General features: G+C 43.9%; 1 protein-coding gene and 1 long non-coding RNA gene across 4 annotated transcripts in view; both read right to left on the reverse strand.

Annotated features, from left to right (window-relative positions):
- The window catches only part of KAZN (kazrin, periplakin interacting protein), a 1,334,539-nt gene that overhangs the window by 445,178 nt on the left and 866,453 nt on the right, over nt 1-22,908 (reverse strand). The window lies entirely within an intron of this gene.
- LOC113906753 lies at nt 12,223-15,436 on the reverse strand. Its single transcript, XR_003514969.1, has 2 exons — nt 13,482-15,436; nt 12,223-12,613 (listed from the first exon to the last, which is right to left on the reverse strand). It is a non-coding gene; the product is annotated as an uncharacterized LOC113906753 (long non-coding RNA).

A 22,908-nucleotide genomic window follows, 5' to 3' on the forward strand; every position in this document is an offset into this window, starting at 1 on the left:
CTAAACAACAACAAGGAAAATATATATACTAGATCTAAGCACTTTGGAGAAAGAATAAAACAGGAAAGAGGGAAAGGAAGTAGCAGAGGAGGGTTGAAAGCTCATAATTACATACCAGCCCTACTGTCCCTCAAATGAACCTAAAATTGGACAAGAGGCCTAATTAAAGTATTCTCTCCTCCAGGAAGCCTTGGTTGACCATGTGGACCATTTATCAGTGTTTAGCCAACCTCTCAATGTCTTTGTCTACCCAGGGTTTATCGACTTCAGCACTACTGGCATTTGAGGTTGGATCATTGCTCATTGTGGGGACTGTCCTGTGCACTGTGGGGTGTTTGGCAGCATCCCTGGCCTCTACTAGATGCCAGTAGTACCCTAAGCTCCTGCTGTGACAACCAGAAATGTCTCCAGAAGTGGTCGAACGTCCCCTGATGGGTAAATGCTCTCCTGGTTGAGAACCATTGGTTTACCCCTTGTTATTCAAAGTATGTCCCTGGCCAGCTGCATGGGCACTGCCTGGGAATTGATTAGAAACGCAGAATCTCAGGTGCTATGCACACATCTACTTAAATCAGCATCTGTATCTTAACAAGAGTCTTGAGGGATTCATATGCACATTAGTTATTTGAGAAGCAGGGATTTATGCCACTCACTTGCCCCTCAGAACAATGATTCTAAGCCTTCTGGTGTGCATAAGATTCACCTGGAGGGCTTGTTCAAAATGAAGATGCCCAAACCTCTCCCTGGACCTAAGGAGTCAGAATCTGGGGGCAGAGGGTCATGGCACCTGGGGGGATTTAGCAGCTGCCCAGGTGAATCTGATGTTCACTACAGTTTGAGAATCACTCCTTCAGACCAGTGGTTCTCAAAGTGCCTCTTAGAAATTCAAATTATCAGGGGGTTGTCGTTTAGTTGCTTCAGTTGTGTCCGACTCTTTTGTGATCCCGTGGACTGCAGCCCACCAGGCTCCTCTGTCCATGAAATTTCCCAGGCAAGACTATTGGAGTGGATTGCTATTTCCTGCTCCAAGGGATCTTCCAGTCCCAGGGATCGAACCCATGTCTCCTGCATTGGCAGGCAGATTCTCTACTGCTGAACCACCTGGAAAGTCCATAAATGATCAGGTGAGGGTCAACAATTGGTTTTAACAAGGCTTCCAGATGATTCTGAGGCTTGCTCATGTTTGAGAACCACTGTCTTAGACTAGGAGGTGGATAACACAATGGCTTTCAGTGGCCGGATACACACACAGAGGGCTGATAAAGTTGAACTATCCTGAGAGAACTTGTGCCTGCACGCTAAGTCACTTCAGTCATGTCCGACTCTTCGCAACCCTATAGACCATAGCCCACCAAGCTCCTCTGTCCATGGGATTCTCCAGGCAAGCATACTGGAGTGGGTTGCCATGCCCTCCTCCAGGGGATCTTCCTGACCCAGGGATCAGACCCAGGTCTCTGATGTCTTCTGCACTGGCAGGTGGGTTCTTTACCATTAGCACCATCTGGGAAGCCCAGGAGGACTTGTAGTTTGCTAGAAAGATTAAAGCATTTGAATTTTAAAAAAGACAAAGAAAAGGAAAACTTGCTGGCCAAACAAAGCACCTCTGCAGACCAGATCAGCTAGAGGCCACCACTGTGTTCTCCTGCAAGAGATGGCATCTTACATGGCTATTTTCTTCCTAGGAATACCTGGATGACTCCTCAGGTGAGCAGTAATCTCCTTGAGGACACATCTCTACTCCTTGCCCATCTGAAGGTGGTACCCAGTTGGACCTCTGCTCACTAGATGCTGACAGCACTTCACCCAGTTATCACAACCACAAATGTTTCCAGATGCTGCCAAATTTCCTCTGGGCAGGGTGAGGGGGATTTCCTCTGGCTGAGAACCACTGGATTATAGGTATGAAAGGGCAAAAAGAGGAGAGCAATCAGCCTCAATGTTTAAGCCAAGGATGCAGCCAGGAGGGAGTCCAAGGGCCACCCAAGACACAACTCCTCTAATGCGCTGTCTGCTCTGGAGCTCCCTCTGGGCTTTGCCAGGTCTCCATCAATGTGGCCTCCTCATGTGACCCTCTCCCTCCCTTGCCTTTCACACGTGCTGCTCCCCAATAGCCTTCCCCACTCCTAACTCCACACGTAGGTCTGGTTCCAACATGTTAAAGTCTGTAACATGCTGGGATTGAGTTTTGAGCCTGATCTGCCCCTCCTCTGTATCCACTCAGATACCTGTGAGCCAAGAACTCTTGAGAGGTTCCAGGCAGACTGAAGATGCAAGTCCATCCTTTCAGAGAAGGGAGTAAGGGCTTCCCATGTTGGGGCAGGAGCTAGGGTGGATACACCCCAGATTGGGCTCCTTGCCTTCAGTGAGGGTCCCCACCTTATTATAGTTATCCTAACAACATCCCATCATTCTCACGCAATGAAAGAGGCTCCTTGACTACAATGGGTTAAAAGATATTTACGAACAACAGAAATCTTTGAAAATCCCCCTCTGTCCAAGTCCATGGTAAATGTTCTGTCTGAGGGGGTCTCCAGGGACTCTGCATGCCTTCTATTCTGTGTGCTGCTCCAGGAGAAGGGAATTCCAAATCCCAACTCCTTTTAAATACCTAACCGATTACAGTTACAAATTGATGTCAAGCGGAGTGAGTTGCAGCCAGCTCTGTACCATTAGCCTGCACCAATTTCATTATTTATTTCTTCAAAAATAAGAGCTCTCAGACATGTGTCATAGAGGGGAGAGTGAAGTCACGGTCTGAATTCCTGCGGCAGACTCTCCCATTACCTGGATGTGGGTTAAGTGGCTGCCGAAAGATTTTTTATTTATTGAAGTATAATTGATTTACAATGTTGAGATAATTTCTGCTGTACAACAAAGTGATTCAATTATACACACATATATATTCTTTTCCTTGTGGTTTATTCCAGGAGATTGCATATAGTTTCCTGTGCTATACAGTTAGGACCCTGTCGCTTATCCATCCTGTATATTAGTAGTTTGCATCTGCTAATCCCAAATTCCCAATCCATCCTTCCCCCAGCCTCCTCCTCTGTATCTGTGTTTCTGTTTCCTAGACATATGGTATTTATTTTTCTTTTTCTGACTTACTTCATTTAGATGACAATCCCTGGGTCCATCCCTGTTGTTGTAAATGGCATTATTTCATTCTTTTTTATGGCCAAGTAGTATTCCACTGTGGCTACTATAATGGAATACTACATATAATATTCTATATATGGCTGAGTAGTATTTTATAATATATATATATGTATGTATACACACACACACACACACACAATGGAATACTATTCAATGGACATGCACTTGGGCAAACTCTGGGAGGTGGTGAGGGACAGAGGCCTGGTGTGCTGCAGTCTATGGGGTTGCAAAGAGTTGGACATGACTGAGTGACTGAACAACAACAACTACATATATATATATATATATATATATATATATGTTATATATACATACATTGGAGAAGGAAATGGCAACCCACTCCAGTATTCTTGCCTAGAGTATATGGACAGAAGAGCCTGGCAGGCTACAGTCCGTAAAGTCACAAAAAGTTGGACACAACTGAGCAAGTATCCACACACATACATACATACCCCATCTTTTTGATCCATTCACCTGTCGATGGACATTTAAGTTGTATCCATGCCTCGGCTATTGTGAATAGTACTGCTATGAACATAGAGTGCATGTGTCTTTTTGGATTACAGTTTAAAGCAGCATCTACATTTTATGAAGAATGAAGGAGGCAACACCTCCTGCTTCACAGAGAGATGAGCAAGGGAGGGAGGAGAAGCAGGAAGGTGGCGACCACGCTCCTTACCCTGGCGTGCTCTGGGGTGGGAACACCGGCCGCCCTCTCTAGTCCACTGGTTCATGGAGAGAGCTCTGCCCTGAGGCTTAGGAAATGTCTGCAGGTCACGGTGAAACGTTACACCTGAGCTTCCTCATCTGAGATACGGGGCCAAAAATCCTCTTCCTTTTCTTCTCATGAGTCCTCAAGAGGTCGCACAAGAGCATCACTTTGAGTGCATGTGACAAAAGAGCCTTGTGAGACCAAAGGAAGAGAGGGACTGAGTGGTCCCCTAGATTCCTGAGGGGGTCTTCTCAGTTCAGTTGAAGTCGTCCAAGTCTAAGCCACAGATGTACAGCCTGAGGTCAGCTGCACGGCAACAGCCCCTGCCACCTCACCTCGCTGTCCACAGCCACCAGCTCAGTGGATGCTCTCCTGTGTCTCCTTCCTGTTGACTCAGGAAAGGGAGGCAGAATGGGGCCTGGGAGACGTGGGGTGGAGGGCGGCCGGGCAGCGGAGGGGGTCTCCTCCTAAAGCATGCATAGGATTTCCCCAGCCTTGGATTTTGCGAGAGAAATTAAAGGGTGAGAACCTGCCTTTCTTTTCCATTTTATTTTTTGTCTTGTCTATTTTTATTATTTTTTTAAAATTTATTTTATTGAGGTATAGCTGACTTACCATATTGTGTTAATTTCTGCTATACAGCAAAGTGACTCAGTTCTACATACATATATACACACACACATTCTTTTATACGGGTAGTATAGTCAGTAACATGTGGTAGACCATAACAGAAAAGAATATGAAAAAGAATATAAATATGTATCACTTCTTTTCCTTTTTAAAAAATATTTTTTTATTTTTTATTTTTTTTGTAAGTGAACAGAATTTTATTGACTCATTGAAAATATGAGGGGGAACAGCTCTAATAATGACAAACGCCAGGATGGTTGGAATAAATCTCCAAGGTTACCCTTTTTTTAAAATTTGTTTATTTCAATTAGAGGCTAATTACTTTACAATATTGTATTGGTTTTGCCATACATCAACATGAATCCGCCACGGGTGCACATGTGTTCCCGTTTCTTTGGCTGCATTGGGTCTTAGTGCCGGCACATGGGATCTTCGTCACAGTGCGTGGGCTTCTCTCTCATTGCAGCATGCAGACTTAGCTGCCCCTCGGCATGTGGGATCTTAGTTCCCTGACCAGGGATCAAACATGTGTCCCCACCCCTGCATTGCAAGGTGAATTCTTAACCAGTGGACCATCTTTCTTTTTAAAATACTGAGTCTAGGAGCCAGGGCGGCAAGCAGCAAAGACATGTCAAATGAGCTGGAAGAGGGGGCCCGTCACTTGGCAGGTGGCTGGGACATGGGATGGCCACTGAGCTGCTGATGGACTTACCCGTCACTGGGCAGCTCCTGAAGCAGGACCTTGGGCTCCCACTGACCAGAGTGAATGACATGTACTTGAAAATGTTTATTCAAGACCCTCCTACTTGAAAAGAAAGTACAGTCAAAGTTCTCAAGTTTCTTGCAGACACTTTGATTCCTCCCCTCTCCCCATTTCCTTCTTGTTGACTACAGAAATTTCTGTAGAAGTGCAAAAATGTCTCTCTGGAGCCATAAAATCAAAGCATTTTGAAGTTACATCAGAATCAGCAGAGTTTTTGCCCCCAGTTATCTTCCTGTCTGAGCATCGGTCACGTCAGGGTTCATGTCTGCACTGGGCCTTAAAGGATTTTGATTTTCAAAAGGAAGATGAAGAAGATGGCTTTGAAGGCGTTAAGTGTGGAGAGTCAGGGTTTTGTTCTGGTTTGGCTCCAAGGAACAATGTGATCACCAAGAGTTGCATAGAATGGTATCTAATCTGAAAAATGAGATCTATTTTCATTCCTTTTCTTTCTTTCTTCCTTTTTTGTTTTTTAGAAAAAATTCGAGGACTCATCTACACAGAACAGGGAAGCAGGACTTCAGACGGCAATTATCCAGACCAACATAAGGATGCAGTTTTGAAGATTTTCAGTAGGAATCCTTCCATACAAGGAGCATTGTGGTTCCCACGGAGGGGCTCCTTCCTATTTTCTCTGTTTGTTCCAGAATAATTACAACCTGAAGAGAAATCTGCCTAGGGTGAAATTCAGATGTTTGGTTCAGATAAAACACAGTCAGCCTGACTGGAAAAGCACAATGTATTCAGCATCCCTATGCTGTGGATTAATTCAGACCCTCAAACACATAATCAGAGGAACACATTTAAGAGAATAGCACAATTCACTAATGTTCTCGCTAAAACAACAGTTTCCCCCACTTCTATCTGCTCGGGCAGTTGGAACCAACTAATCCTTAGTGGAATGGGTCTCCAACATAGGCTCATCTTCAAGTCTTCTCATCGGGGCGATTCAAACCCTTTGGAAGGGTCACATCTCCAAGGGAAGCCACAGAGCAAGTGCTCTGAGCATGTTTTAGCTCCACAGAAAGCAAGGCTTCCTCCTCTCGCTGCAGTTTCCCCCTCTCTCATGTGGGCATCAGGACTGGCTATGCGGTTAATACCTGAAGTAGGTTGAAAGATACCTCCCTCCACACTCAAGTCTACCAGGAAGCTCAGAATGTGAACCTTACTTGGAAAGAGTTTTAGAAAAACTTACTTGGAAACTTATTTGTAGATATAATTAGTTTAAGAGTCTAGAGATAAAATCTTGGATTTAGTCTGGGCTTTCCTGGTGGCTCAGTGGTAAAGAATCCGCCTGCAATGCAGGAGACGCAAGTTTGATCCCTGAGTAGGGAAGATCGCCAGCAGAAGCAAATGACAACCCACTCCAGTATTCTTGTCTGGGAAATCCCATGGACAGAGGAAGTCTGGCGGGCTACAGTCCATGGAGTTGCAAAAGAGTTGGACCCAACTGAGCAACTAAACAATGTCAAAATCCAATGGCTGGTGTCCTTGTAAGAAGAGAGGCAGAGAGACTCAGCAGAATAGCATGAGAAGATGAACAAACAGATGTTTGCTGGAGACAGACACTACAGTGATGCTCCCACAAGCCAAGGAATGCCAGGAGCCACCAGCAGCTAGTAAAGGTCAGGAGGCATCCTCCCCTAGAGCTCTCAGGGGAGCACAGCCCTGCTGATACCTAGGTTTTGTACTTTCAGCTTCCAGAATGATGAGAGGATAAATGTCTGTTGTTTTAAGCCACCCAGTTTGTGCTCATTTGTTATGGCAGCCCTAGGAAAGTAATATAATATCTTAATTATGTGTCACTCTCCAAATTTTGAACCTCTGGGTTTCTCCCTCTATAAACCTCTTCCTTCATGTAGCTTCCAAATTGCCAGAGGAAGTTGAAACCTTTGGATTCCACAGCTGGGAAGTGAAGAGCAGTTTTTTTTTTTTTTTTTTTTTTTAATTCTGTAGATTCTTCTAGACTTTTTAAAAAGTTAGAGCATAATCGCTTTAGATTGTTGTGTTAGTTTCTGCTGTACAATGAAGCGAATCAGTTGTATGTACGCATATATCCTCTCCCTCTGGGGCCTCCCTCCCACAACCCACGCCTACCCCATCCCTCTAGGTCATCACAGAGCACTGAGCTGAGCTCTCTGTGATGCACAGCAGCTTCCCACTAGCTATTATTTTACACATGGTAGTGTATACAGGTCAATGCTGTTCTTTCAATTCCTCCCACCCTCTCTGTCCTCCTATGCCGTCAAGTCCATTCTCTATGTCTGCATAGGGAATATCACTCAGCCATAAAAATGAATGAAATGGAGTCATTTGTAATGATGTGGATAAACCTAGCATCTGACATACAAAGTGAAGTGAGAAAAACAAATATCACATATTAATGCACATATATGTTGTTGTATATTTTTAATGGAGAAAAATTTCAATTAAAACAAGAGTTTTAAAAAGAACATACAATTACCCAACCCCCAAACTCTATAAATTCTTTCCTTACTCACCCCAGATGTATTTGGCTATGTTAATGCTTATGATATTTAAGATCCAGGAGATTTTAAAACGCAGACAATTCAACAGACGGTAGATGCTACTCCCCCAATTCATCCCCCATCTTGTTCCCAAAGATGTGGTACATACATACAATCAAATATTACTCAGCCATAAAAGGAACAGAATTTGGTCATTTGTACTGATGTGGTTGGACCTAGTTGTCATACAGAGTGAAGTAAGTCAGAAAGAGACAAAGAAATATCATATATTAACACATGTACATACATATGCATATATATATAAAATGCATGTATCTACATATATATGGAATCTAGAAAAATGGTACTGATGAACCCAATTGCAGAGTAGGGATGGAGACGCAGACAAGGAGATAGTTTTTAACCAGATGAGGTGGCTCTGTGTGTGTTAACAAAACCACAAGAGAACTACAGGAGAACAAAACGCCCTGGAGAACTACAAAGGACTACAACGCTAACACTCGATGAGAGTTAAGCTCATGACAGTGGGTCAGTCCTGGGCCAAACACTCTCTGGGCCTCTTCTACTCAAATCCTTAGGAGGTCAGAATGATCATCACCTCGCTATACCTCATCTAAGAGAAACCATCCCCCAGAGGGAGTGTTCTGAGCGAGCAGAAGCAGCTTTGATTCCAGGCCTGGAGCGCGTGTGTCCTAACCCATCATTCCCCCTCTCCATCCCATCCCAATCCTAACAAGCACCCAAGGGTTGATTCTTGTGACATCATGTTTCTCAACAGCAAATATAACTGTACGGCAGTTCAATAATTGATTTTGATGGGAAATGAAGCCATCACATTACTTACTCATTAATCACTGCATCAGCAGAGTCAAAAAGTGTCATTCTACTGATGCCCAACTACTCCATGGGATGAAGAGGCTGCAGAGCAAACAGTGGAAGTATATTTCCAATGCAATCTTTTTTTGGTTTTTACATTTTATTTGATTATTTTTTATTTTTAATTGGAGGATAATTGCTTTACAATGTTGTGTTGGTTTCTGCTGTACAATAATGTGAATCAGCTATAAGTATATATATAGTCCTTCCCTCTTAAGCCTCCCTTCCCCACCCCATCTGACTCCTCTAGTTTATCACAGGGCACTGAGCTGAGCTCCCTGTGAAACACAGCAGCTTTCTACTAGTTATCTGTTCCTCATATGGTAGTGCCTATATGGGGCTTCCCGGGTGGCGCAGTGGTAAAGAATCCTCTTGCCAATTCAGGAGATGTGGGCTCCACCCCTGGGTTGGGAAGATCCCCTGGAAAAGGAAATGGCAACCCACTCCAGTACTCTTGTCTGGGAAATCTCATGGGCAGAGGAGCCTGGCAGGTTACTATCCATAAGGTCAAAAAGAATCAGACAGAACTTAGTGACTAAAGAACAACAGAGTGTCTATATGTCAATACCACTAACTCATTTGTCCCACCCTCTCCTTTCTGTGATCTGCCCACAGTCCATTCTCTACATCCGTGTCTCTATTCGTGCCCTCCAAATAGGTTCATTGGTAACATTATTCAATATATTGCACTAATGCAATATATTAGCATTAATATACAATATTTGATTTTCTCTTTCTGACTTACTTCACTCTGTACAACAAGCTCTAGGTTCATCTGCCTCACTACAACTGACTCAAATTTGTTCCTTTTCATGGCTGAGTAATATTCCATTGTATATATATGTATCATAACTTCTTTATCCATTAATCTGTCAGTGGACATCTAGGTTGCTTCCATGTCCTGGCTATTGTAAATAGTGCCCAAAGGTAGCCACTGAATATACTTGGAGATTGCAAGAAGATAACACAGAGAGATCTTTTCAGTCTGCTCAGATCTCCCATTCAATTTGAACACTCTGCTGTCCTTTTCACAGGAGATGCTCTTGGCGTGATGCAGGATGGGGCAAGTCACAGGCTGTGCTTACCGTGTCTGTATAGACAGGACCACCTTTTCAGGGCAAGGAGTGGAAACAGGCAGGCAGCTCCAAATGCCTCACTAAGGCTACAGAGCTGGTCTTATTTCTTGGAGGAGGAATTGTTTATGCTGGTTGTTTTCAAACATTGGGTACCAGAATCACCAAAGAGCTTAACAGAAATACGGACTCCTGGCCCTCATGCCAAGGGGGATCTGAGTGCGGTCAGGAATCTGCCTTGTATTTGTCATAGTAACTTATTTATAATGAGGTTACCAGAGGATTCTGATGCATAAACAGGGGGATAAATCATTGTTGTTTTCTTTTTTTTCACTAAAGCAAATACTATTCAAATCGATATCAAAACAGTTGCCTCTAGCAACTACCATTCTACTTTCTGTCTTATGAATTTTACTATTTTAAAAGTGCCTCATATAAATGGAATTAAACAGGATTTATCTTTTTGTGACTGGCTTATTTCACAGAGCATAATGTTCTCATAGTTCATCCATGTTATAGTCTGTGTCCAAATTTCTTCCTTTTGAAGGCTGCATAATATTCCATTGTAGGGAGATAGCAGTCATTCATCAATTGGATACCTGATTTGTTTCTACTTTTTGGTTATTGTGAATAATTTTGTTATGAACATGGGTGTACAAATCTCTCTTTGTGCCCACATTTTCAATTATTTAGGGTATATACCATAAAGAATTGCTGTAACATGTGATTGTTCTATTTTTAATTTGAGGAACTGTCAAACTGTTTTCCATGGTGACCGCACCACTTCACAATCCCACTAACAGGGCATAAGAATCCCAATTTCTCCACATCTTCATCAAAACTTATTATTTTCTGTTTTTTTAAATAATAGCCATCCTGATGCATGCAACTAATTTAAGAAGAGGATATAAAATGTGCAGGCATCCTTTTATTTGAGATGGAAGATCAAACTCTATTATAATATACATATTGGAACAACAACCCTGGACACTGGTTTTACAGGGGACTAGTTAAAGGGGAGGAGAAGGCGATGGCACCCCACTCCAGTACTCTGGCCTGGAGAATCCCATGGATGGAGGAGCCTGGTAGGGCTGCAGTCCATGGGGTCGCTAAGAGTCGGACACAACTGGGTGACTTCACTTTAACTTTTCACTTTCATACATTGGAGGAGGAAATGGCAACCCACTCCAGTGTTCTTGCCTGGAGAATCCCAGGGACGGTGGGGCCTGGTGGGCTGCCATCTATGGGGTCACACAGAGTTGGACACGACTGAAGCGACTTAGCAGCAGCAGTTAAAGGGGAAAGTGACTGACTGGTGATCCAGAAAGAAAGAATATGTTTCTGTGCTGAGTAGCCCTGAGCTTAGCCTTGATCTTCCCATGTTTTGTCTAGGAGGCCTTGGACAATCAAGTTCCTTTCTTCTCTCAAATTTAGTTTCATTATTTGCAAATAGGAATAATAAGGCCTAACATGTACCTCTTGGAGAAGGAAATAGCAACCCACTCCAGTATCCTTGCCTGGGAAATCCTATGGACAAAGGAGCATGGCAGGCTATAATCCACGGGGTTGCAAGAGTCAGACAGGCCTTAGCGACTAAACCACCACTACTAACAACATGTACCTTTTACAAAATACATAAGTATTGGTAGTAAAGAGTAAAAAGCAGCCGGCACACAGTAGATACTGAATAAATAGCATCATCTTTAGGAAAATGAAAAGTTAAAGAGAAAAGAGAGTAAACTACTTCCTCTACTTCCCCAACACATCTGCACTTATACTCACACACATGCACACTCATACACACACACGCACACACACACGACCCAGTAAAAGAAAGCTACCATAAAAGATGGGTCAGTATTTGTAAGACATGTAAATATAGTCACATTAAGAAAATAGAAACCAACATGCACAGACATTTTAAGAACTAAAAGACTCATGTTTTTGAGGGAAGAGCTGCTAAAAATGGTGCCTGGGACCTAGTGTGCCAAATGTATATCTTCTTCCAGTGCTAAAGATGACACCCATGCAGACCCAGACACGTTCGGACAGTCAAAAGCTTCAGAGACATGTGGCTGCCCACTCTCTAAGGCTGACCAACAAGCAAACTGTCAGCAGCCCATTGATTTGACATTGCAGTTGGCCCAGGAAGTCTCTTTTGGACTTCCAGGTCCACACAGATACCTGCAAACAGGGCAATCGCTCCCAAGGCAATGGCTGCTCTCCAGCAGAGCCTCTACTAACCCTGCCTGCTGCAGAGGGGATAATGAAGTGAATGCAGCAGACCTCTCTCCTGGGAGGTCTTCTCTCCTTCTCTCCTTCTTGGCCCAGGGCACACAAGAATCCTATGAGGCAGGTAGGAACACAGAAACACTTTATGCATGAAGAAATTAGGGCTCATGGGAGTAAAGAACATTCCTCAGGATTGCAGAGCCGGTAGTGGTGAAGCTATGATTCTACCCCAGGCCTTTCTGAGCTCAGAAGCCAGGCCCTTAATGCGGTCAGCAAACCCTGGCCCACCACTTGCTTTTGTAAATAAAGTTTTATTGGAACACAGCTAAACCCATTCATTTACATATTCTCCATGGCTGGTTTCCTGTTACAACAATAGAGCTGCAGAGTTGCAATAGACATCACACAGCCCACAAAGCCTAAAATATTTATTATCTAGACGTTTACAGAAAAAGTTTGCCAGCCCCTGCTCTTAACTGTAATAATGTTCAGTTGGTCAAAGATTCCAGGGGCCTCAGCAGACAATCCATGGAGGGTTAGAGAGATCTTCTAGTTGGAATCAACAGAGATGAGACTGGGTCCTCTTATCCTTTACTCACTGCCTCTGACCTTTCATGTTGAGAATCATCCCTTCTCCTTGGTTCAAGACTCATTCAGCTTCTCAGTGCCTCAGTTTTTCCATCTGCAAGTGGGAAAAACAGCATCATTTCCCTTGTAGAATTTCCACATTTAAACGAGCTCTGTTAGATAAGAGGCTTGTGACAGGGCTCAGCACAGAGTCAGCACTCAACCAACACTTATTTTCCTCTTTGTTTGGGCCCTGAACCAACAAGGTTATTCTGGGACTTCAGGAGGCCCTGTTACCTGGAGGATGCACCAGCTGGCCGCCTGCCATTCAGTGGGCCATTTGGCCAAGGTACGGAGAGGACTCTGCTTTCTGGACAGACACAAAAGCTACAGTCAAAGTGCAGCACACATGAGGAGCCTCTTACCCGGCCACTGACTGTGCCTCATGGGCAAGCATTTAGGCAGAGATCACAGCCCTCTGGCTCCTAGGCTGCAGGGTCCGGGCTGGGGACTGCTATTAAATAAAAGCCTTCCATCAGCCCTGAGTCATTTGCATTTCACGGCCCAACCACCCAACCTACAGCTGTAAGAGGAGGGCTCTCCGTGCTCCAGAGCCCATGCACCGCCACTAGAGAGGCCTCTCACTGCAACTACGGAGCTCGCACATTCTAACACCTATGCTCTGCAACAAGAAAAGCTTGGGCACCATACCTAGAGAAGCCTCCCACATGCCACAGCTAGAGAAAGTCCGCAAGCCAAATGAAGACCCAGCACAGTCAAAAAAAAAAAAAAAAAACAACAGGGCGGACTGTCCTGCTGGCCAGCCTGGGTTTGAATCCCAGCTTTCCTGCTTATCAGTTGTTGTGCCTTCAGGGAACTCACTGCCCCTCAGTTTTCTCATCTGAAAATGGGGGGAATGGGTGGCTATAATAGTATCTGCCTAGAGGGCAGAAATAAGATATAAATGTTATTATTCATCTCACCGTTAAGGCCCTCCAACCTCTCTGATGGCAGGGTCCACCGCACAATCGTAGGGAGAATGAGGCATCTGTGTTCCGGCCACGGCTGCTGGCGGTGGCTCAGTAAAGCTCCAGCTTCCATGTCTATCCTTCTCTTTCGCTCCCAGCCCCATTCAAGCAGGCACTAATCGCATTATCAAGATTATCTCCCGGTAGTCTCAGAGCTGCTGCCCTGGGACTCCAGTTTAATTCCGTTTTAATAACAGGTTCTTAAACACATTTGAAAACAAAATTATGATGCCCTTTCATCCCTTCAGTTGGGGAAAAAAAACCTTCGCAATGTACAATAATGTGTTGGATTTTGTGTTGTCTATTGTTCTGCTGTTTTGATTTTTTTACTGTAAAGAATGTATATTGTTTTGGAGATGGTTGGGGGCTGGGACTCAGGGTGTTTTCCATTTCGAAATGATTTCCCTGGCAACAAAGGAAACAGCTAGTCTTCCCAGATGCCAGGACCTGCCTTATTTGAAAATTGCCTTGTCTGTAGGCCACAGAGATTTTGTTTCTAAAAGCGACAAATTCGCTTTAAGATGATATACCCAATTCAGGAACAGGCTTGGAATGCTTTGTTCATCTTGTGTTTATGGAAAACATAACATTTTATTTTCCCAGGCAGAAGCAAGGAGGTAGTTAACTTTCTAGAAGTTTCCATCTGTTATAAAGGATACAACATATAGTGTTGCCTGTCGGGGAGATGAATGGAAAGAGGACTAATTGGACTTGATGGTAAGCAGAGAGGCTAGGCAACTGATGACTTTTTCCCCCTTATCTTCTGATACTTATCCCCACTGATCCCACCCCCATTCCTGCAAAGAAAACAGTGTCCTAAATTTCATCAAGGTTAAATAGCCATCTTTTCTTGGTGACCTGTAATTCCACCATTAGTAAGACACTCCTTTAGCTAGATCTGCCTTACCCAGGAGCCTCCTTTAAAACATTAACATCATCAAAGCAAAAGTAGAAGTTTTTGTAGTCTCTAAACATCCCTGGGTGAATTAGGATAACTCTAGATTACCTGGAATGCCCTGAAACAGCCTGGAGTGAACATAAACAGGGGGCCAAAGTCCCTGACCCCATATGCATAACGTCATTGCATATGTATTTTTCCTCCATGTTTATAGTTTCTATCAGATTCTCAAAGGCAAAGCAGGTTGCATTGGTCACCCTGCTGTGAGCAAGCAGCTCCCTCCCAGCCTCCAGACCCCACCATAGTTGCTGCCTGCCCCAGGTTCCTACCAGCATGCAGGCACAGGAAGCTAAATTATTTAGACCTGAACAGAAATGTAAGAGGCTTTCCCATTCTGACAAAACAGCTCTGTATCAGAGCCACCAAAATGTCACAGTTTCTCCATCAGCAGAGAGGCAAATTGTTCTAATCTATATGTGTCTCAGCAGCTAAGCCTGCTTATAATGAAGCATTATCCAAGCACTTGCCAGAGAAGGCATCTCAGACATCCAGTGATTTAAACCACCTCTGTTAAGCTCAAACAAACAAAAACCTATAAAGAGGGATTCCACTAATTCACTCTAATGACTGGGCAACCCATCCAAATACACTACATTATCAAGGGGACGAGAAAAATAATTAAAAAACGAAGAAGCTGGTTGGCATATAAATTCACTTTATTGAACCAGGAAAGTACCGCATAGCAAGTTACAATTTAACTCAGTGATATGATACTTGGCTAGAGTCTGCTGGTGAATTAGTCAGCCTCAGGTAGAGAATCCAGAAAGGGCTGGACAGGCATTGCTAAATCCTCCCAGCCTCCTGAGCTCTGGATGGAGGAACCAAGTGGAGGAAGGGAGCTGGGATCTTGACTGGAGCCTAGATGACGAGTGGTCCTCAAAGTGTGGCCGCCCAGGCCGGCAGCAGCATGCGTATATGCTCAGTTGCTCAGCCGTGTCTGATTCTTTGCGACCCCATGCACTGTAGCCCACCAGGCTCCTCTGTCCATGGGATTTTATCAGCAAGAATACTGGAGTAAGTTGCCATTTCCTTCTCTAGGGGATCTTCCCGACCCAAGGATCAAACCCATGTCTCTTGCATTTGCAGGCAGATTCTTTACCACTGAGTCACCTAGGGACCTAACAAGAAGTGCAAATTTTCTTGGGACTTCCCTGGTGATCCAGTGGTTAAGACTTTGCCTTCCAATGCAGAGGCTGTGGGTTCAATCCCTGGTTGGGGAGCTAAGATCCCACATGCCTCAGGCCAAAAAACCAAAACATAAAACAGAAGCAATATTGTAACAAATTCAGTAAAGACTTTAAAAATGGTGCACATTAGGCAGATCACTCTGACATAAATCACAGCAAGATCCTCTATGACCCACCTCTTAAGAGTAATGGAAATAAAAACAAAAATAAACAAACGGGACCTAATTAAACTTAAAAGCTTTTGTACAACAAAGGAAACTAGAAGCAAGGTGAAAAGGGAGCCTTCAGAATGGGAGAAAATAATAGGAAATGAAGCAATTGACAAAAAATCTCCAAAATGTACAAGCAGCTCATGCACCTCAATACCAGAAAAACAAACAACCCAATCAAAAAGTGGGCTAAAGAACTAAACAGACACTTCTCCAAAGAAGACAAAAGTGAAAGTGAAGTTGTGTCCGACTCTTTGCAACCCCATGGATTGTAGCCTATCAGGCTCCTCCGTCCATGGGATTTTCCAGACAACAGTGCTGGAGTGGATTGCCATTTCCTTCTCCAGATGGCTAACAAATACATGAAAAGATGCTTAACATCACTCATTATTAGAGAGATACAAATCAAAACCACAACGAGGTATCATCTCATGCCAGTCAGAATGGCTGCCATCAGGAAGTCTATAAACAATGCTGGAGAGGGTGTGGAGAGAAGGGAGCCCTCTTACACTGCTGGTGGGAATGCAAACCGGTACAGCCACTACGGAGAACAGTGTGGAGATTCCTTAAAACACTGGAAATAGAATTGCCAAATGACCCAGCAATCCCACTGCTGGGCATACACGCCAAGGAAACCAGAATCGAGAGAGACACATGTACCCCAGAGTTCATTGCAGCACTGTTTACAATAGCTAGGACATGGAAGTAACCTAGATGTCTATCAGCAGACAAATGGATAAGGAAGTTGTGGTACATATACACAATAGACTATTACTCAGCTATAAAAAAGAACACATTTAAGTCAGTTCTAATGAGGTGGATGAAACTGGAGCCTATTATACAGAGTGAAGTAAGTCAGAAAGAGAAACACCAATACAATATATTCATACACACACACACACACACACACACTCACATATATATATACATGGAATTTACAAAGATGATAACAACAACCCTATATGCAAGGCAGCAAAAGAGACACAGACAGATGTAAAGAACAGACTTTTGCACTATGGGAGAAGGAGAGGGTGGGATGATCTGAGAGAATAGCGTTGAAACATGTATATTAGCATATGTAAAACAGATGACCAATGCAAGTTCGATGCATGAAGCAGGGCACTCAAAGTCAGTGCTCTGGGACAACCCAGAGGGATGGGGCGGGGAGGGAAGTGGGACGGGGGTTCAGGACAGGGAGATACATGTGTACCTGTGGGTGATTCATGTCGATGTATGGTAAAAACCACCACAATATTGTAAAGTAATTAGCCTCCAATTAAAATAATTAAATAAATTAAAAAAACAATATTATGAAATAAATGTTAACTTTTTAGCACAGATGGAGAGTTATAAACCCTGGGGTCGTCTCTGTCCCCACTAACAGAAGCATAACAACTATATGCTGAGATTAGAACTTACTAAGACTTGAATGTAAAAAAAAAGGAGTAAAATAAAAGTTAATTTATAAGCCAAAAAAAAAGTCCACATCAAAAAATAAATCTTAAAAAAAGACAGAAATGCAAATTCTCACACCCCATTCCCAAACCTCCTGAATCAGAAACTCTGGGCCCAGCAGTCTTTTTTTTTTTGACACATGTAGAATGGAATATTGTAGTGTCAGTACTGAGGTTGATTGCTACAGCTATATTTAACCTCTTTGAGAATTAAATGATTACATCCTAATTATTTATACAGAACACTGGTCCACGAACAAAAATAAAGAATAGCGGCAAGAAGTTTATCTCATTCAATGTTTAGAGGTAAAAGGGTTAACCATTCTTTTCATCATTTTCTGCAGACGAGTCCTTTTATTCTTATTGAAATCTGATGACAAGTGAATTCTGGTATTTTCCCCCAAGCTACTCTATGATGAGGATGCTGAACGCTGTCACAGGTCAGCATACTTCAACAGAAGACTTTTCTGTTCCCCTGTGGGTCTTGGAGAGTCTGCAGAGAGGCAGGAGTCAACTGAGGCTTGGGGACAGACATTGGTGGCAGCTGCTCCTGGGAGCTCCCTACACCACATGGACACTGGTGATGGCAGGTGCCATTGTGGAAACCCTCGTAGTTCTTTTCAATAGGTCCTCCAGGTGATTCTTTTTTTTTTTTTTTTTAATATTTATTTGTTTTGGCCATACTAGGTTTTAGTTGTGGCACTCAGGATCTTCAATCTTGTCTTCATGGCAACATGCCACCAAAACACTTGAACTCTTAGTTACAGCACATGGGCTCTAGTTCCCTGCAGGGATCAAACCCAGGGCCTCTAAATTGGGAGCACAGTCATAGCCACTGGTCCACAGGGGAAGTCCCTCCAGGTGATTTTTTTCACTCTCAAGTTTGAGAACCACCTGCCTGAGTTAGTAAAGGCCTGCCGTTCAATAAAGCTAACAGTAGCTTCTGCTTTCATTACTGATACCATCAAAGGCCAGGGCAACAGGGTGGCCTCCTCGTCCCCATGGACAGCCCCTGGAGCACAGAGATTACTTTGCCAGCCCTTCTCCAGCAGGTGGGGGGGCCAGGTGTGTGTAGCTGTGAGCAGCTGTGAAACAGAGCTGCAGGTACGCTCCATCTCTCAAGGCGCTTCTGTTAAACATTCATTAAGAGGTGACTTGGGCCTTGAAAGGCTAAACTCCTTGGAAGCAGCAGACAATCACAAAACGACCTCCATCCAGGAAAGAGGGGCCCAGGTGTCTGTTCTGGGGAGACCAGGAGGACTTAAGGAAGCCTGTCTGACTCTTGCTGGGTTCAGTACCTGGGGCTGACAGATCCGCAAGCGGGCCACAGCCAAGTTCTCATGGCACTGACTTAAATTGTAATTTGCTGGGCAAGCACGTTGCTGGTAACATCTGGAAACACCTTGGTTGGCACAATCGGGGGAGGAGGGAGTGTTGCTGGCATCTAGTGAGAAGAAGCCAGGGATGCTGCTAAACACCCTACAGGCTGCAGGGCAGCCATACAACAAAGAATCATCTGCTCCAATGTCAATCCTGAGGCTTTCTAGGTGGCTCAGAGGTAAAGAATCCACCTGCCAATAAGGCAGACACAAGAGACTCAGGTTCAACCCCTGGTTCAGGGAGATCCCCTTGAGAAGGAAATGGCAATCCACTTCAGTATTCTGCATAGACAGAGGAGCCTGCATAGAGGGAAACTGAATAGACAGAGGAGCCTGGTGGGCTACAGTTCATGGGGTTGCAAAGAGTCAGACGTGACTAATCATACACACATTCATTCTTAACCAATATTTATGGAGCACCTACTGTCTCCCAGGTACCATATCAGGTATCATGAGTCTTCACTCATTTACCCCTGAAAAAACATGTCAAAACACTATAGAATGCAGCCCACAGGTGTGAGTGGTGCTCAGTGTTTTTTAGTTTGGTTTCTAGAACATATACAGTAAGCCCTCTACATACAAATGAGTTCTATTCGAAGAGTGCGTTCATAAATCCAATTTGTTCTTAAGTCCAACAAAGTTAGTCTAGGTACCCAACTTCCATAACTGACTATATGTGGTACTGTACAGTAATGGGATTATAATACTTTTCACACAAATAATGCATAAAAACAAACACACAAAAATAAAACATTTTAAATCTTACAGTACAGTACTTTGAAAAGTACAGTAGAACAGTTCAACAGCTGGCATAACAGGAGTCATCTGTCTGGCATCAAGTGAACAGACAAGAAGAGTTACTGACTGGAGGAGGGGAGGCGGTGGGAGATGACAGAGCTGAAGGATTGCCAGCAACACGAGACGGAGCCCATCGTCACTCACACCTGACATTAATGGCACGGGTTTCAGATTCCTGCTGGATTCAATTCCATCTACCCTCCTGAAAAAAACAGTCCAGTGATGTCTGGGTAGTAGCTCTTTTTTTTTTTTTTTTTTATCACAGATGACATGGCAGCACTGGATTGCTTTCTGAACGGCTGCTGCAACCTTCGTGTACCGTTCTACATTCAGGTCCTGTGACTCAAAAATGAACAGTGCCCCTCAAATAAGGAAAATGTCCTTGCCATTGCCTGCATCATGAATCTCTTAGGTTCTTCAGTTACTTCTTCTTCCTCTTGTCTCCCTTCATCCCTCCTCTGGCCCCCTGTTCCGTGGTTATCGCTTGGCACGTCTTAGCAGTACCAGCTATATCACTGCCGCCTTCATGCTTGTTTCTGGACATCCTGGGCTTGAAATAAAGATCTCTACTACTCTATACACTGCTGTGGTTGTTGTTCAGCCGCCAAGTCATGTCCAACTCTTCACTACCCCATGAACTGCAGCACACCAGGCTTCCCTGTCCATCACCAACTCCTACAGTTTGCCCAAGTTTAAGCCCATCGAGTTGGTGTTGACATCCAACCATCTCAACCTCTGTCGCCCTCTTCTTGTTCTGCCTGCAATCTTTCCCAGCATCAGGGTCTCTTCCCATGAGTTGGCTGTTCACTGATTGTACAGTACACCAAAGCACAACCACGTGTAGAGGATACACACATGTGACAATGACAATGTGCAGCAGACACGTGAACGAACATGTGACCAGACACGGGAATGCACACTGGCATCTTTGAAAGTTTGCAACTTGAAGGTATGTATGTAGGGGACTTGCTGTATTGAATTAGTTAACATTTAAAACTCAGGAGATTTCACATAAAGTCTGGGCTTCTAACTTCTCTTGGAAAATCACAAGGGTAAGGCAACATTGGGCCTGCATTCTTGGATGGGGGAATTGCCTGGAGCCACTGCTTATTTTGGCTGTGCCGAAGTTTGCCAGGGTCCCCAGGGAGCTGTATCAGCTGCCATCTGCCACTGTTCTCTTCACCTCACCTGGCATCTGCAGGTGCATGAACTTGTTACCTTTCCCTACCCACGTTATCAGCTGCCATCTGTCACTGTTCTCTTCACCTCACCTGGCATCTGCAGGTGCATGAACTTGTTACCTTTCCCTACCCACGTGTATGGTCCCAACCTTCACCCCAACAATGATTTGACCCAAACCTGCATCTGCAATGCTTTTGTTCACCCAACCTCTTCCCCCTCAATATCCAGTTCCTACTGGACCTCTCCAGAAAAGAATCTTCTCATAGATCCATGAAGGGACTCACTGCTGAAGCACCCTCCAAAGCAGAAATGAAATGATGGATAACACTTATGACCTCACAAGTAGCATCAGCACAGTTCCTGTTTATTTGCCAATGTCTCCTGCAATACTGGGCGTAAATTTCATACGGCCAGCTACCCAGCTATTTATCTCTGAATCAGCAGAATGTCTCAGCCTCAGCATTATTATATTCAGTCAGATAATCCCCTGTTGTTGGAAGATGTCCTTTGCATTGCGGATGTTTATCAGCATCTTTAGGTTCTACTCACTGGAGGTGAGTAGCATCCCAGTCACTCTCAGTTATGACGATCAAAATTGTCCCCAGACATAGCCCTAGGAGGGCAAAATGTCCCCACCTGAAAATCACTAAGCTGCTGTATGGCCTGGCACAGAGTCAGCAAGGAAATGCTTTTTGAATGGTTGGGTGGAAGGAAGGAAGGATGGATGGATGAATGGGTAGGTGGATAGATGGGTGGATAGATGGTGGACGGGTGAACCGACAAATTTATGATACCAAGTCTAAGGAGTCGGGGAGGAAGAAGGTTGAAAAATTCAAGACACAGCCAATTGAAAAACAATGAAGGTAAAGTTAATACAAGGACTCTGAAATGGCAATTTTAAACAAGAGCAAATTGAGTTAAAATCCCGCTCAACTTTTCAGGGTTGCTGGTAGTTATTTAAAGTGAAGACCAATTGTCATAAATTCATAAGAGGATCAAGATTACATGGCTGGAGTAAGACTTTGCACACTTAGATACAGCTTCCTAAACAGAATTTGCCTTCTGCAACTTAGCTTTTTTATTTTTATTTTTTGGTTCCTAAAGCTGGCCCTGATTTGTGGCCTGGTAATCTGTCCTGTGCAGACCCTCATTTTAGGACCAAAATGAATTTTCTGTAGGAATTAATTTAAAGCAAGCAAAGGCAAAGTTTGAGAGATGACAGAGCACTGAATGATTTTCCCCTTAGGGAGACTATTTCTAGCTCAACAGTATCTCATGGGACCACCAATGCCGTTCAAACTACCCCTCTTTTACTTACAGAGTTGAAAAGGTGAGTAGGGGACTTTGGGTTCAGGCTCACTGGCCCTTGAATCCGGGCCAACTTAAGATGCGTTTCCCAACCATCAAATGTCATCAGCTCTAAGATTTGTCTTTTCTACTAATGCTAGAGTTCAAATGGTTCATTTAGACCCACCAATTTTTCTTTTGGGGGGGAAAAAAAAACCCAGATTCAAAACAAATTTTGGAAAAAGAAACCAATCAAGTATTGTTCTTTTCAATGATGCTTCCACAGAATAACTCTCATCATGACTGAGTTACTGGTTTTGTACTAGGTGATTCCTGTGTTTTCAGAAGGATTTGTAGTTTCAGACATAAGCGTGGGGATAAACCCTGTCCTCTAGGATTTATACATATAACCCCATCTGGTTGGTAGAAAAGAGTTGGAGAAGACAGGTAGATTTCTCACTCATTGTGTTCTGATCCCTGTTCATAGGGTTTCCCTAGTAGCTCAGACAGTAAAGGGTCTGCCTGCCAATGTTCGAGACCCAGGTTTGATCCCTGGGTTCAGGAAGATCCAGTGGAAAAGGAAATGGCTACCCACTCCAGTATTCTTGCCTGGAGAATTCCATAGACAGAGGAGCCTGGCAGGCTAAAGGGGTTGTAAAGAGTGGGAGACAACTGAGTGACTAACACACTCTCTGTTCATTAACAGATAAGAAGTTAAAGAAAACCTTCCCCAATCATCACCAGCAAACAGGAAGCTCACACTTAGAGAGACACCCCCCACCCTGACCCCCGGCCCAAAATAAAGGAAGGCTCCGACTTCCTGCCACCAAAGCAAGTCTAAATGTTTCTTCTAAACACCACAGCTAGTGAAAACAACATTCCATTTGCAACAATAGCTTCTTTCTCAAAGTTCATAAAGCTAAACAAG

This window comes from Bos indicus x Bos taurus, chromosome 16 (assembly GCF_003369695.1).
Source record: "Bos indicus x Bos taurus breed Angus x Brahman F1 hybrid chromosome 16, Bos_hybrid_MaternalHap_v2.0, whole genome shotgun sequence".
In the NCBI taxonomy this organism is placed as follows: Eukaryota; Metazoa; Chordata; class Mammalia; order Artiodactyla; family Bovidae; genus Bos; species Bos indicus x Bos taurus.